Source organism: Passer domesticus, chromosome 4 (genome assembly GCF_036417665.1).
Source record: "Passer domesticus isolate bPasDom1 chromosome 4, bPasDom1.hap1, whole genome shotgun sequence".
NCBI lineage: Eukaryota > Metazoa > Chordata > Aves > Passeriformes > Passeridae > Passer > Passer domesticus.
The window spans coordinates 74,415,067-74,430,305 of NC_087477.1; the positions used below are offsets into that span (position 1 = coordinate 74,415,067).

At 38.4% G+C, this 15,239-nt stretch overlaps 1 long non-coding RNA gene across 11 annotated transcripts in view; it reads right to left on the reverse strand.

Annotated features, from left to right (window-relative positions):
• The window catches only part of LOC135299574 (uncharacterized), a 35,183-nt gene extending 23,808 nt beyond the window's left edge, over positions 1-11,375 (reverse strand). Inside the window, exons 1-7 of one of the 11 annotated variants that reach the window (XR_010361540.1) lie at positions 10,675-11,375; positions 9,989-10,081; positions 9,289-9,515; positions 7,915-8,070; positions 5,124-6,344; positions 2,071-2,272; positions 810-1,131 (exon numbers count right to left, since the gene is read on the reverse strand). This is a non-coding gene — a long non-coding RNA (uncharacterized LOC135299574). Of the gene's footprint in view, positions 1-809; positions 2,273-2,293; positions 6,345-6,828; positions 7,824-7,914; positions 8,071-9,288; positions 9,516-9,988; positions 10,082-10,674 lie in introns of those variants that run through there. The other 10 variants (XR_010361545.1, XR_010361541.1, XR_010361538.1 and 7 more) reach the window with 10 other exon arrangements.
• Positions 11,376-15,239: the final 3,864 nt, after the last annotated feature.

Here is a 15,239-nt window from a genome sequence, read left to right on the forward strand (position 1 = left end):
ACAGGAATACAATGCCCTTCATGTAATCAGCATGGCTCTCTATTGAAGCTGTTATGCAAGACAACACGCAGACAAAACCAAGAGCACAGTGGAAACAATGAAACATTCAGGCCTGTATTTCTCCCTTCTAATTTCAGAAAGAAGGATTCTCAAATTAGCTGGGCAAAATCAGTTACAACTCGTTATATAATATATGCAAACAAAAAATAGCATTTCCTTTGTATCTTAGGCTGGAAAATCTGGTTTATGTATATGAAAACAACCTGCTATGCTCACTATTGTTGTCTTTTATTGTTAATTCTACCTGAGCCTGCTCGTACTTTCTCTCTTGTTCTGTTACTACACAGAAAGGAGCTTGGCTTTTCTCAAGGAGAAGTAATTTCCTTCTGTACTCAGTTTGTGTTAAGAACCCAAATCCACAGCTGAAACACTGCCAGTTGGCCAAGTAGCTAAAAGCAAATAATGTATCCTAAGCAAGTCTCTCATCACAAAAAATTAAACTATAATATATTCATGTAGGTGGAGGCTGGTATCAGTGTAAACTCTTTATTGGTACAGCACACTACCATTTTGTCCAAAGATGAATAATGCAGGTTTCTTATAGACTGAATAGGCACATCTGGGGACCTTCTTGACCAGATAGACTGCACCATTTACTATGACAATTCATTAGAACTACAGCTTCAGGTTTTTCTAGTCAGGGCTGAAGTAAAAAGCAGACTTTTTTGCTATCAGGGTGTACAGCTGTGGTGTCCCACAGCTGTGCACCCTGATAGCAAAAGTCTGCTTTTTACTTATCATATGTGAAAACTGAAGGAGAAACAAATTCAGAACTAGAAAACATCTGGAGATTTCAAAAGCATTGTCCATCATCTCTGTTCGAGCTCTTTCTTAAAGAAGGATTATTAGTAAACTGAGTATTAACTGATGCAAATCATTCCATGAAAATACTTGCAAGACATGAACCATCAGATGTGGCTGTAAAATCTGCAATTACAATTTAGGTTGGAGGGTTCTTTGATTGTAATTAAACTCTAATTCCAGAGCAGGAAAGGCGAATTGTCATGTTCCCCACATGGTATTTAATTCTCAGATGCTGTTCCTTCACCTTTTTCCTCTGGAGGCAAGACTCTGGAGTACAAATTATCAAAAGAGAGCTATAATTTTGGATCTGACATAAAAAAAATACATGTGACTCATAGACACTATGCATCTGTTATCACAGCCCTAAATACATGATTATCTGGTAGATTGAACTTAGAATTTCTAGAAGAGAAAGCTGCAGTTTCTCCTTTGAGTTGCATTTTAGGTTTGGTAAATAATCACAGGCACACTTTTTCAGCTTATTACTACAATCAAAGTAAAGCATAAAGCACTTGGCAAGTGGCAGGTGTCTTTCAGAGAATAAAGATGATGTGGGGGTGAGAGCTAAGACCTGGGAATTTCTCCATAGGATAGAAAATAGATTTAATCTTTCAGTAAAACACTGAATATAGTGCAAAGCCTGTAATACTGCCTTAAATTGAGATTCAGAAATCGAGGCAAATTTTCTAAATAAGGAATTGGGGTGTTGACAGGGATGGCAGGATTCTACTTTTTAGAGTTTTTAAAGAATCAGTCTTGGAGCTGATGTTAGCTAATGTTTTCAATAACTACACAACCAAAAGAAAATTACGTCAATTAAGTTTCCTGGTGACACAAAATTTAAAGAGAACATCAGATGTGAAAAACAGTGGGACTTTGAGGAAACAAGCAAAATACAAATTTCACCCAAAATACAAATTTAAATTCACCAAGTACAATTTTACGGGCAATGACAAAAATTTGCAAAATTTTCTGAGCTGCAAACAATATAAAAAATATCTGACATTCAGAAACTAGCAAGGATATGTACTTGTACCTGTGGTAGTAAAATCAGTCTTTAATATTCTAGTAATTGTTATTGATACAATTTAATAAATTTATGCTCTGAAGCAGTAACAAAGCCTTATACACACTCAGTGATTAGTGTTTTGATCTAGTTTTGTAACAGGAAATGGTAACTTCAGCATTCATAGTCACAGTTCGTACCTATTTTTTGACTTCTTTTCTTTGGAAAGATGACAATATCATCTGTCTTTCCTAGTGAACTGTTGCCTTATTGCTCATTTTTCTGTCCAAGAAGAAAGAAGAGTTGACATTTCAAAGATGATTATGCTCTTACTGTCATCACAAAAAAAAAAAAAATGGCCAAAAAGAGAACAGAATTTGTTGAAGACCTCACATAGAAAATCTGCAAGACAGAAAGACCTCATAAGATCTCCAGCAGTAGGAAAAGCTTTATATAGCACTTGCTACCAAAGGACCTAACTCTCCAGTCCTGGAGAAACATCTCTCATTTTGCAAAAGGTATGGTCAATATGTTACAACACAAGACCTACAAAATCACCGCATCAGTCATGCAAAATTATCACCAAGAGGTGAGTTCTGGTGCTTATTCCTGATGAAATGGATACACTTGTGAAGCATTTGGCTGTGTGAAACATTTAGGAAATTATGATTTGATCCTTACTTGGAAGAGGGCATTTCAATGTTTTAGTGCCTTCCAGGGAAACAGTAACAGCAGACTGAGAAATGTTTGTCATATATCAACAGGTTCACTGCTGTGTCTATGCATATTCTGTGTGTTTATGTGCTTTTCATGCTGCTTTCTCCTAAGCACTGAAAGTTAGAGACCTGCCTAGGGCTCTTCTTTTCTTCCCACATGGCACTGGAAACAAAATATGGCAGAGAGGTAGGAGAATGCTTAAACTTTCTTTTAACTAAACTGATATTTGCACTGCTGACTTCCAGTTTTTGTATAAGGACCTCATAGCTATTGTAAATTATATGATGCTGTGGAATTTATTTTTTATTATTTTTAAATTATTTTTAATTATTATTAAATTTTTAATTATCTTAAATTATTTTCATTCTTAAATGGTGCAAAGCAAAGAAAAAGGATTTTGTAAATGATATTCTGATATCTGGAGAGGAATTAGTTAAAGGAACAGTTCAATGTATATCTTGATTTTCTAAGTGAAAAGGATGGACAGGAAGGGTCAGTATCACCTTTTACAGCCCAGAAAATATCAAAAATAATGAATCAAGTTAACACCTGAGTACCTTCTAAGCATCTAAACAGCCTTCAAAGTAGCGGAAGTGACTACCCAAACCAGAGACTGGGATTATCAGGTAGCTTTTTAGAAAAGCTAAACCCAGCCACACAAAGATGCAACCTCTGTAAACTCACTGATCTGAATGTCAAAGTATCCACTTAACTTATATGGAATTTGTCTTGCTTACCCACTCCTCTATGAAGGTGTCTTTAACACACAGTCCACTTAAAAATTCTTCAGAGGAGCTTAACATTTCTTTAGAGACAGGACTGGGACATAGGCAAAGTCCCTGTCTGCTGTCCCTAGTAGCAATACAAATATCCCATAGGTGTTTGTCATATCCCACTGTGCCACTGCACTCCTTACAAGAACCAGTTTCCACCAAAACCTTTTAGTGGCCAAGAAAAACAACCTAACTCCTTGATTCTGACCTGATGAACTCCCTGAAGGATTCGTGGTTGGGTTTTTTTGTTCCTGTTGTCTCCTTGTTCAGCACAAATGCAAGGAACAGGCTGTCAAGCACCTTTCATCACCCCGAGTCCCATCGCTCAGGCCCCTCGGTACCAGCCACCCTGGGATTAACCATTAGCCCACAACAAAGCAGCTGAACTTTAATTCTCTTGCTCATGGGAATAAAGCCCCTGAGTCTATGATTAAATCAACCTGGTTTTCAGACACTCTGGAGCTCTGAAGCATATTTTATAACCAGCTAAGCAAACTTCACAAAGCTTTAATTTTCAGTTAAAGCCTCTGCATTGTGGTGTTTCTTTTCCTTGGGGGAGACTGAATTGCTTGCTATCCTGTCTTTACTTGCCAGTGTCAATATTTCGTTCAGTTAAGAAACAACTGCTGCTCTAACAAATTGCACAAATCTGCTGAACATCCCATGTGTGACTCCAAGGCTAGAGATAATTAAACATTCCCTTTTTCTATAATAAAAAAAAAAAATCTTTAAAAAATAATTCTGATGTTTGAAACACACTGAGAGCTTTTTCAGTATTTTGGATAGATGCATGCTCAGGCACATTCTTGCAAAATATTACATCACCAGATGTGTCTTTGTACTTTATAGGAGTCTGTACAAACTGATAAAGCATAAAGACAAAGCTAAAACTTGAAATACATGGAGTTATATTTGTCTGTGGTTTAAACATCTACCACAGTGAATATTTTCCTGTTTAAGATGATCCAAAAGTTCATTAATCATGAAAACCACACCTGTACTTATTTAAGCTGCTATTATTTTTACTAGAGAATTTGACAACAACACCAACACCTGCTCTTAAGTAGATTTGTAAAATGAAGCAGACAGAAACTGCTACATTCACTATAAAAAATCAGAGGATTTTTCCAGATGTTAAACTGTATCCTTTGTTCCTGTTCTTTGCATTAATATCTGTGTTACATTCAACTGTAAATTACTATGCTATACTGTAAATTTCTACTATATAAAAACCTTTCTAGGATATAAATAAAGTGCAACAAGACGGTTCAAACAATTAATTGCCTTTATTAGCTGTACATAATTCAGCCCTTTGTAGTTTGGGAATTTTTTCTTACAGGGACACACAAAGTATGTCTCTGTGTACGTGCTTCTGCAAGGTCCTAAACTAATTGGGCAATGTCTCACAAATTGCATAATTGGCTGAACATTCCTAGCCTTCTGATTTTAATCAGGAACACATGGTGCATATCAATAATCTACTTCATTAGGCCTCAAGAAGATCCAGGCTACTGTCCATTTTCAATTAAATTGTATTTTAAAAGAACAGCAACTTGACCTTTTGGAATACCACATAATAGGTTTAAAAACTTAAGTAGCTTTGGTTTTTTCCCCCTGGAATAGCTAACTAACAAATAGAAATAAGCATCCCTTATTGCAGTGAGTCACCAAGGATCAGCCTTCAACACAGCTTTGGATCCATTGGCTCTGTCTTGTGATGATAATAACACCTGAAAAAAAATCAATTGCAAAAAAGTACAGACCTGTGTGTCTCTACAGTCTTGGAGCTTCCTGTTAGCATTGTTTACTGGAAGAGCATAGAAGACACAAAAGAAAAAGAGTGGGTGTGATCAAACAGCAGAACATTGAGGGGGCTCCAATCCCAAAAGGCTCAGCCTTTTAACCGACAGCAGTAAGCAAGAGAAAAATGATGAAAAATCCTTTCTAAAGGTAATAATAGATCACTGCCAGAGCTGCGAACAGAACATGCATCTTTTAAGTGATCAATTATATTTATTTCTCCTTAATTCCAATTCTGAAATATCTATTATTTTATGATTCTCATGACGTCCCTGAAAATCTGTAAAACAGCCAAGAAGATTTTACTATCAGCATAATTTTCCTCTAATTTGGATTACAGGGATTCTTTTTGTTTACCTGTGGTGACAGCAGTTGTCAGCCAGTATTGCTCTGTGCACGATCCAAAAGAACTGAATCAGTAGCAAGCCATTAGATAGCCAAAGCAGCACTGCTCAGGAGCTTAGCTACATGAGATTTCATAAAACTGAATAGGAGTCATGAGAGGCTTTTACTGGAATATATCAGCAGTTCTGGGAAAGCTCACAGAAAAAAAAATCATGCCACTCCAGCACGTGCTGGCCATGCTGCTGAAAACCTCTCTGGTCTCTCCAGTTGATGGGTTGTGTTGAACAGCTGGCTCACTAAAGTTTTAAATATCTGTGATTCATGTACCCCAATGTTTAGGAATAGTACTTCTCTCCAGCTTTAACGTCACTGTGGCCTTGTGTAAGGAAAAGTAACAAAGCACTACCATATTTGTAGAGCTCAGAAACAACCCCACACAGTGTGCTTGTTCATCACCAAATGGAATGAAAGCATAACAAAAAACCAAAACTAACAACAAAACTCTGGAAAAAAATAAAGCTATTCACAAAGCACAATAGCCTAATCAAATGGTGGAGTATCTCTGCAGCTGAGGTCAGAGGTGATTTAAGTTTATGTAATTGATTATTAGACACTTTAAATGTCCTTGACCTATTTCAATAGAACTGTCCCCTCATCTAAAAGCATAAAGAGGCACCACTCTCCAGCTAGGAATTCATCTGGCAGAGGTAAGAAAACTACCTTTATTTCAGGTATAAGTATTTTTTTCTTAATTGATGAGTTCTTCAGTGAAAGTCAATCCATTCTTTTTTGGAAGTACACTTCTTTCAAACAGTCCTCTACGTGTAGCCAAAAGACTGCTAAAGAAAAAAGGAACAAAATTAAACCACTTAGAAGAGTATATTGTGAACACTATGGAATATTTATAGAGCATCATCCTGGGCCCTGGATAATCAGAAGCCTAACTTGAAATATTCTAACATTATATTTTGTTGCTGATAGAGGAGCATTTGGACTTTTGGATAAAATTAGCCTTTGTAAATGCTAATTCTCCTGTCCCCCACCTACCTTCAAAACAAAGACCTTTAAAACCCTGGTTTTAAAGGATAGTTTTCCAAGTTTAAACCAAAAATATTTCTGGATAGTTCAGCTGGACTGCCAAAGGCATCAAGGTCCAGGAGGAACAACACAAGTTATTCTCTGTCATTCTTCTCAAGTATTCTCTCATGAGCAAAAAACCAGATGTATCCAGATGCCATAGCAGCCAACTGACACTAATTACATCCAGGATAGACAGAAGATGCAATTCATAAGCAAAGGTAATTAGGGATTTCAAAGACTTACTAGTTAATATAGGGAGTTTTTGTCACTCGAAGTCTTGAAACAAAATGTAATGTCATTTTGAAAGCTGTGTTTCTTATCTCAATAAGAATCTATGCTGGAATTATGGAGTTCAGTACCCTGGTCTGGTTTGTACAGGAAGTCAGATGAGACAATCCTAATGGTTTCTTCTAGACTCTAAATCAGTGAATAAAGAAACAGCAAATATCTCCACGACTAGTCACAAAAATAGGTTGATCATAAATAAAAAACAAAGGATCAAAAGAATGAAAAAGTTGGGTTTGCCTACTAACATTCAGAAGTATGACAAAAATAAGCACTTGAAGTAATAATCACTGTAAAATATTTAAAAAGCAAAAGAAAAACATAAACAACAATAAAGCCAAAAACATCTACCCATACTTGGCCATCTGCTTCAACCTCATGAAGGGCATTGCTTTCTGTGTGTTTTATTGTTTTGTTTAATTTGTCCTAAAGGTCACAAAGCAAGATTATCTTCTCTTTTGCACAGGGCTATTGGACACCTTAATAGATTTCATTATACGAGCCATTTCTCTGACATTCAGCTGACATTTGACTGTTCATGACCTCTCCTGAAGTGACAGAAAATACGTGCAAATCTACCTAGGAATGAAATACATGTGTGGTAGAGAGAAGGAAAGGAATTTCAGGTGGAAGCAACATCAGAATTATCTTTGACCTGAGCATTTTCACATGTTACAAGTGTTCAAGAACACAAAGACTGAAAAAAGCACTACTCCAACTCTTCTTCAATACTTAAGACAGTAAAGTCAATAATAGGATTTTTCTTGTAGTGGTTTGAGCAGAAAAAGTGACTATGGACTGAAGTGAGAAAGGGATTACATACACAAGTGCACAACAGACTTGGGTAACTGGCTCCACTTGTTTTATCTTCATTGTGCTTGCAAATTAAGTGATAGGTAAAAGGAAACAAAAGGAGTCTTACCTCAGTGTCTAATTGCAAAATGTACATTCCCCTGGAAAAAAAACTTAGCTGGAAAAACTTCATCACATTGTCGTTTGTATCATTGCCCACCCTTTGCCAAAACGACATTGGCTGTCACTCACCTGAAGGAATTCCTCTTTCATTTAGAGCACTCGAGGATACCAGCTCCCAAGATTACTCAGTAGTTTGGAAGATGCTAACTGACAGTTTGGGCCAAAAGCCCAGCAAAGGACTAGCCATTTTCCTTGGGTTCCTGGCCTCCTTGCCAAGTCAATCACCTTGAAAATACCAGATTTGTTTCAGTTCACCTCAGACAAATTTTAAAATAAAAGCCTTAAAAATTATTCCTGCAAAACAAAACATTTTGCTCTTGATTATGATATTTAAACCACTCTTTAAAATGTAAAGCATAAAATAAATAAATTTATATTTAAGACAAATCTGACATATATGCTCTTTCTTCCTTTAGACACATTCAGTGGAAGTTCAGCACCTAAAGAAAAGCTACAGACAAAAGTTTCAACATTCACAGATCCATCAGAAGCAATGTGCAAACTGAAAAACACTTGGAAGAATTGTCTTTCAGAAGGGGACCTCTTTGAGTCTTTATTCAGAAACAGAAGATAAAACAGCAGCTCAGTAGCATTCATTCTCTGAAACATTTTAATTTCCAGATGACCTAAAAGGTTAGCTTGGAAGCTAGCAATCTATCCTTCATAAATATGCCTTTTAAACTTTTAATATTACTTTAATTTTTCTTGAAGACTATTCCTGTCATACTAGTAACACTGATGATGAAGCTGCCCTTAGGAAGCTCCCTGTTCTTCTCTATTAGTCTGGGGAATACAGCTGTCTCCAAAATAAAGAGATACCCAAACTGCATAAATTACTTTCATATTCATGTTTAAGTACTTGAAGTATGTTAGGTGATGTATTAAGTATTCAAATGTACTCAAATGTCTGACTTTGCCAAACCCCATTCTCTAACTAAACTCTTATTCTTTGCAAACCAAGTATTCCCCTTCCTTTAAAACTTAAATCCACTGGTCTCAAAGCACTCCTGGCAGATTAATCTTCATGAAGAACACAGTGGAGCTTTCATTTTCTCTCATAAGACCAAACAGTGATATCTCCTATTCTTCTAAGAGCCACAAAATGCACACTCAGTCATCTCCTTTGGGGAATTAAAACCCACAACACTTGCTTCTCTGGAGAATCTACTAACTAATGAGATTTATCTGACCAGCTAAGAGCAAGGGAATGAATCAACAAAGAGTAAGGGCATAAATCCACAGCCTAATAACTTAGGACTCCTGCTCCTTTGCCTGGATTCTAGTAAAGAAGAACATGGCCTCAGCCTCTGGGGAAAGCATAAAAAGTTTCTGAAGGAAAAAATAAAAACAAAATCCACCTTTCCCAGCTGAAAATTCCTGTCAGCATTAGTGAGAGTCACACTCCCTGGAATTCTCACCATTATCACTTAAAATTCTCCTTACTTCAGTTTGAAATAGCTGAGAGACAAGGGACAACGAGTCCTCCACCAGCCATGGGGGCTGCCATAGTCACTGCTGTATTGCTTGTGCCACCTCCTGACTCTGGCCTCCAGCTGAGATGGTGGAAGGAGGGACAGCACAAAGCAGTACCAATGTGAATCAGGAATGCAGAAGCACTAGTTCCTTAGATGTCCTCACAGCTCTCAGATTCTGTGCTGCAATTTGCTCTTCTGGAAAAGAAGATTGGGAGAACCAAGTGCTCAACCCCTGCAAACATAGCTAAAGGCATAAATCCACTTCCTGATCAGTACAACTTTGATGACTGGTAACTATGATCAATCCCATTCTCCCTCAGGTACCTGCTGATAAACCAGACTTTCAGAGAATAAAGCTTGCCAAATTTATTATAGAACAGTATTGCCCTCCTGTGGCCAAAGACTATCCCAAAGAAACAAATCTTATGACAGAAAGAAATAAAAAAATACAGAGAAACTTTCTCATGCACAGCCTGCTACCCACCTTTCTGAAAGGAACTGACAGCTGGGAGACTCACCTGCAAGCCTCTCCAAAACCTAGATGCAAAGCTGGTTTGGGCATTTCAAGGCATAGAAGCTCAACAGAAAAATAAGCAGTAGCCATCATCCCAGTCCCTCTGGCTCCTTACATTTCTCCTGATGATGCTCTTCACATCAGAAAGTATTACCTGCATTCATCTTCAGTGGTGACGTTCAATAGTGACAGCATTTTTTTCTGTGCACTGCCATTAATCAGTCCTCTTCTACCTTAGATTTACTGCCTGTTCAATAATCCAAAAGTAGAATGTGCCCACTTTCAGACTGCAAGCATGGACCTCCCAGACCTTCCCCAAACCCGTGTAAGAAAAACCAATTTTCTCTGATTTAAAAGTCTTTTGGATCAGGTCCTGAGTGACTTAGCAAACACAGTGTAAGAGTTTGCAGACACACACAGCAATAACAGAGACTACAACAGGACTGACACACAGCTCCCCATGGCAATACCCAAATTCCTAGGCTACAGAACTAATGCACAAAGCAGATGACATCATCCCACCCTTCAATACATAAACTTCTCTCTGAAATCCTCATAACTCAGCCAACAAAAGTATCACTTTGCCAACAAAATTACAGCTTTTTCTTGAATTAAATACTTGGAGATAATAAAAACCTCTTAAATATTGATCAGCCACACACCTGAGAAAACACTGTTGCACTAAAGGATTTACATAAACAGCAGGACAATGTAGCTTAAAGCACTCTAAATTCTTCACCATTATGTCAAAGTGTTGTTGAAAACCAAGATACAGTTTCTGTGGAGATTAATTTCACTTTACATATTTCATGGAATGGACTTCCAATCTATTTTACCTACCAACAGTCAGTTAATATGATTGATCTTTTTTGCCCAGCTGTCAAAGACTGAATTAAAAAGGATAAGCAGCTCCATCTTCCTGCAGATGGATGGAATGTAGGAGAATAGAGATAGTGATGAAGGTAATTTCACCCCTAAGGAGTTACAGCTGCACTAAGTACTAAGAATTAGGAACAGGCCTGCCCTTAATAGGCCACAGCTAGGTCCAAATAGGATGGGTTTTATAAAAGAGTAGGTTGTCTGGTTGAGACGTTAGTCAGGGTTTGTTTGCTGTGCTGTGAGGAAGAAGAAGGTGTTAGTACTGTGAGGAGCTGCCCATGAGAAATCACCAAAAAGGTATGGAGCTTTTGCAATAAGATGGCAATATCTTGCTTTTCTGATTGCTAGCTATGCAGTGCAAGAATGATTTACCTTTCATTTTCACAATATATATGTCTTTAATCAAGTCTGATTTCAATTTACATGCATGTTCCAGTATCTTCTATGCTGGATTTTTGTGTTACTCCATTCAAGTTAAAGAAATCAGTCACAAGAAATCCATATAGCCAGAGAAAGTTTGGGAAAACATCTGTGCTCAAAATACGCAAAAATATTTTAAGTTATTTCTGGAAAACAAACAGCCCAAAACAAGGGACAAATCCTGGGCCACAACAGACTTTCTTGGACATAGCCATACTTTTTTAATGCACTGGAAAGCAGCTAAAAATGCCCACTCCAAAACACAATTTTGTTCTGGTTAAAATAAAAAAGCCTTTGTGTTTCAGGTAAGTACTGACAACAAATTTTACTTGCTGTCTAATTTGTGAACAATTTTAATAATCATCTCAATAGAAACAGCATCTGCTTAGCATTAGGTTCCACAACAGCCTGTAGAATGTGATGAAAAATGAGGACTTCATACCCAGCTGAGTACATAGAGACAGGATAAGAAATAATTCTCAATTTCTTGGAAGTATTTAAAAAGGTTTTTTACCTATGCTTCCTTTCCAAGAACAGTTTGTACAGACCAAGCATACAGAACTGTAGTCTGGAAGGAAGGAGAATATTTTAAAAGGTTTTATCCACAAGATGATAAGATGAGCAAGTGAACACAACTCACTTGTTCACGAATTCCGTGTAATCAATGTTAAGTCACAGGCTTGCTAGCATTTTGGTTTAATTGGGCAGAGCAACTGTGTCTTCTGGATGGAGGTAAAAAAACAAAAAAAAAAAACCAGCATTTTTCAACCTACATGACAGTCTTGCAGCAATGACATGCACTGGCCACACCTTTCAGCAATATGTCCTGTAGGACAGGGGAAGAAAGATATCAGATTTCTTCTGGGAACCCTGGAGACTTCATCCATTTCCTTTTGTGTATCTTCTTCCTAAACCTATGGTAATGCACAGCCATATTTGAATGTTGCTGCTCACTCTCAAGTGCAGTAAATTTTTGATTGTTCATTTTAATTTTCTATCTTTTCTGATCAGTGTGTATTTTGGATGCTATTTAGGAAAAACAAAAGTTAGTAAGATATTTAGATTCCCATTTATTTTTATTTTGGGCTGCTGGATTTGTCAATATTAGTTATGCCACATGTAACACTCTCCAGAATCATTCTTTTAATTTAACCACATAGCCCTAGAAAACAATTTTCTTGACGATTACCCTGATTTCTTTTCTTATGGTAGCCCATCTTGCAGAAGCAACAGAATCCAACTGAAAAAGTGAGGATAAGGGGATGCCACCAGCTAATGCAGGCTTTTCTGCCTCTCCTCTTGCTGTTTGACCCAGGCTATGGCAAAGAAAGTCAGTTCATCATCCCTCCCATAGCACACACTCACATTTCTCTTCTATTTGCAAGCTCAGTACTCTTTGCTGTGTTGTGAAACCCTACCTCCTCTCCTTTGCAGCACACCTTTATCTGGATGCTGTGTACTTCAAGCAAGGAAAAAGTCACTTCTTTTAGCTCCTAAGTCTTTTTTTCAGTCTGTTGTACACAGGAACTTAGAAATCTGTGAGAATTGCTCCCATTCCTGAAAATGGTATGACCTCATCTCCCTCTGCGATTATTGTCCTTTTGGGTTCATTCCTCTTGACCAGATGTTCAGCCACTGCTACTCAGTGCTTTGTACATCTGAATGCCTCCTAGCCAATAAGGTTAACAAAATCAGTGTTTGGCTATTGAAGTCCTTCTAACTCAACTGCAATCTCTCCCTCCTTGAGAAATTCTCTGTAATGCCCACTAGGAAGCACTAAGATCTCAGACATAGCAAGAGATGTAGATTTTTTTTTGTAGCTCTGAAATTCTCCCATTGAACCTTCTGTAGGAAGTGTAATTATTTCAGCTGGACTGGAAGAACCCATCTGCTTATGTGCTTCATTTTCTACAGCTCCCATGACCCTTCTTCTAAAATTCTGCCTAAGTAGCTGAAAATTCAGGAACATTAATGAGTAATGAGAATGAAAACTACTCCTTTTAACATTCTCAAGTGCTCATCTGAGAGCTTGCAATACTCTAAAAAGCCAAGCCACTGCTGAAGGCTGCTCACCAAACATTAAATTCCCCATATAACAGCAACCTGAAAAATATTGCTGCTTCTCTTCACAAGTTCTGATAACAAACATGCCAGAAAATAGAGGTGCTTCTGTATGTCTCAACAGATATAAAAAAAAGATACTGAGCTACATGTGAATAATGCAAACTGCAACATACAACTCTTCCTTGGACATCTAGGAAAACAAAGCCAGGAGGTTTGAAAGGTACAGGTCTTTGGAAAAGTTTGAAAGCTATATACACAGTAGAAAAGGAACTGAAGAAAAATAATGTACTTATTATGAATGTAAACTTAGAAAGCTGTGATGTCAATGCTAAAGGGAAAAAAACAAAGAGAGCTCATGAAGGTAAGTAAACAAGGAATAGCATGACCTAGCAAGATAGGAAGAGGAAGAAAGTAAGCAAGGCAGAGAAGCAAGGGGCAGAAATTATTCAAGGCAGCAGGACACAGAAGACCTCCTACTGTCACAGCTCACTGAGAAAATCAGCACTGCAGAAGCCATTGGCATTGCTGTCCTACATTTTTGAGTAGAAACGGGGATCAAGTGAAACTGCAACCATACTTCGAAGGAGCCCTTAACTAAATTCCAGAAAAAAAGGACACAGAAGCTCTGGCAAAAAACTGATGTAAAGGAGCATATCTGTCAGGGTTGTTTCTATACTGCACTGTAGAATTCCAGAAAGGATGATTAAGGAGGAATGGAATTACAATCAATTATGTAAAATAGGATGATGAGAGAAAAACACAGCACTTCAGTATATGGTTTTCAAGGAGATGGCATTTGAATTTCTTTAGAATGCTTCTTGGTACTTCATGCTCTTGCAAATTTTGTATTGAGTGAGACACAACCATGAGTTCCATTGATGGGCTTCATCTCACAGAGGAGCAGCATTACTCAAGCAGGAGAGAGAGCTGTTACAAATACATTTGTTCATTAATATTCATTATTTATTTTATAGTAATAAGCTGCAGCCCTGTCATGGTTTGACCCTGGCACAATGCCAGGGCCCCCATGAAAGGTGTATTTCCAAAATGGTTACTGTGAGATGTGACCCGGAAACAGAACAAAGCAGGCTCCCACTTGGAGATGGAGGGAAAAACACAACATTTCAATAATTACAATATCTAAAAAGGAACACACACAAAGCTAAGAATGAAAACCCTCCAAATACATTCCTCCTTCCCCCCCCCTCCCTTTTCTCCACAGAATGAGATAACACCATAGATTCCTACCACCTCACCATCTCTCAGATAATCAGCTTTCAGTCCATCATCACCCCTCAAATAATCAACCCTCAAATGCATCAGGGAGAGAGGAGGCCCCCCCTTGCACCATAGGCTTCCCCTGGAAGCACAATTAAAACCTCCTGTGTTTCCGTGTCACCCATGGCCCCACCCAGAGAACATCGGCCCTCGTGACTTCTTCCCCCCCATGTCCAGTGCTCTCACCACTGCACATGGGCCAGGACTGCTTTTAGGGCTCCTTGTTTAAGGACGCTCCACCCAGTTCCAAAAGCAGCAGTCTCTCAACTTTGGGACACCAGTCCCCCCCATATTTCACCCCCCGGGGCTGAGGGGCCTTGTGAACAGAGATCTTCCTCTCCATGGAGACAGAGGGCATCCACACCCTCCTGAGCCATCTCTGTTCACTCCACTGCTTCACTCTTGACTCCAAGGCATTGCCTCCCCCTAAATACAGTCTCGGGTTACAGGAAAAAAACACGGGTCTGTCCATGGCCATACAAAAAAAGAGTCCAGCCCAAGGCCACTCCATCATCTCTTCCCACCTAAGGTTCTTCTCACTGCTTCTGACATCTCTCACTCGTACTCTCTTTCCTCGCACTTGCCCGCTGCTTCATCTCTCTCTCCTCATTCTGATTCAGGAGGATCAGTATTTGTAAGGTTTCCATTATTCTACCAAGGGGTTAAAATCTTTGCCTCTGTCTGCCCAGGACTCCCACAGCTGCCGGGCACCTTCTCTCACCGCATCCCCCGCTTCTGGCCGGCTGTGCTGCCAGCACAGTCTC